Raw genomic sequence first — 1,952 nt, 5'->3', positions numbered from 1 at the left:
GGTAGTTAATTGGTCGATAACTAATTTGTATAATTGGTAATTTAGTGGAAAATTACACACCTTGCTTATATATTAATGCAAGTACAACAGAACAATAGTATTATATTAATTTATAAATTAATATTGTAATATGCATATCTAATGTAATATGTAATTAATAAAAATTGTGTTTGGTCAAGAGATTTCCAGAGTTTCTAGAAGTCATATTCATCTTTATCTTCATCCTCTGAAGGTGTGGATGAAATGGATTTGGCTACAGATTTATATTCTTAAATAAATTTTCTGTTCACGTCGCTTTTGCGCATAATTGTGCAACAAGCTTCTTAAAATGCACAAGCTGACTATTATAAAGTGCTTCTGTATTTCAAAGTGTAACGTTTATTGTCAAATCACCGGCAATGATAGAATGAATGAATTTATTGTATTCTTCTAGAGGCACAACTTTTGAACATAATATTCAGCTGATGCCCCTCTCGTCGTGTCTTCGAGACACCTTTTGATAGATACTGATATTTTTAGATGTCCTCATATCGACAATTATCGTTTGTACGATATGTACGCAATGATATGCGTACTAATTGTATTGGTTAGTCGGAAGATACCCCCAACTTAATTTTAGGTAAAAGAAATTGGCTTATCAGTCAATTATAAAATTTTATGAGTCCCCGGCCTGACACATAGATGGCGCTATTAGAATTAAATCCATATGTTATTTAGTTAGCCTCAACCCTCAAAACATGCGTGTATAAATTTAACAGATGTCGGATCATTACTATGTCAATTATAGCATTTTGAGTGAAACAATTTATGTTATTGTGAAGAAAATGTATAATAAGGAATTTCGTGTGTTGATAAAATATTGCTTTTTGAAGGGAAAAAATACAGCTGAAACAAAAACTTGGTCTGATGCCGAGTTTTCGGACACTGCCCCAGGAAAATCAACCATCAAGGTTTGGTATATTAAGTTTAGACGTGGTGAAATGAGTACCGAAGGCGGTGAACGTAGAGGACGCCCAAAAGAGATTGTTACCGACGAAAACATTTCAAATTGAATGAGATAGCAGACACTCTAAAGATATCAACTGAATGACAAAAATGTACACGTGTATATCAGTAACAGAAGAAACTAAGGAGAAATAGAGTGAAGAACTAAACACAAAAAGATAAATATGCTCTTTAATGAGAATAAAATATATTACTTGAATGTACAATTATTAATTAGGTGAATTAAGCCTCCAGGGGGTACCATAGGTGGTTTAGAAAAAAGTTTAATGTAGGTAGAATAAAATAACTCTAACTTACAAACTATTGTGGCTGTTTAACTAACTGTAGTTTAAGTCATTCGATAATAGATGCATTAGATATACTGTAATGTTAAAATAAATCATATTTTATAACATTTCATAGAATATTATTTATATTAGAATGTTACTATAGATCAAAGTTTAAATAAATTAAAGTGCCTAACATGTCAAAATGTCATAAATTGAAATGAATTGATACTTTGGACAAACTAAGATGTAATTTTAAAAAATGACTACATTATGTTAATACTTACTGCATAATTACTACAATTATGTTTCGTAACGAGATAACTCGGGAATACAAGCGTTTCCATTAAATATAACTTCATAAATATAACTAAATTCATCCCAATTAAACATAACATGTAAACTATCAACGGAGAAAAGGGAAATTAACAAATTGGAACCATGCGCGTCCACGGTTGGTGGCCGCGCCTGCTTATTCGCACGGAAATCTCGGAAAATCAATACCGAAAGGAAACGGCGCCTTTTTCCCAAACCGCGGAAACTCGCTTTTCATTTCATAAGCTGGCGGCATCGATCGGGAACGAGACACGGCACGATGGAAACTCATGGAAATTTCTGGGCAAAGCAGCGGCACGAGGGTCAGTGTAGTGGCACAGTCGGCGACTGAGTTGGTTCTCCTTC

The sequence above is a fragment of the Rhynchophorus ferrugineus genome, unplaced genomic scaffold, assembly GCF_030347505.1.
Source record: "Rhynchophorus ferrugineus isolate W39M unplaced genomic scaffold, kcgeb_rfMv2 rfM4, whole genome shotgun sequence".
In the NCBI taxonomy this organism is placed as follows: Eukaryota; Metazoa; Arthropoda; class Insecta; order Coleoptera; family Curculionidae; genus Rhynchophorus; species Rhynchophorus ferrugineus.
This window is presented reverse-complemented; position numbering follows the sequence as displayed.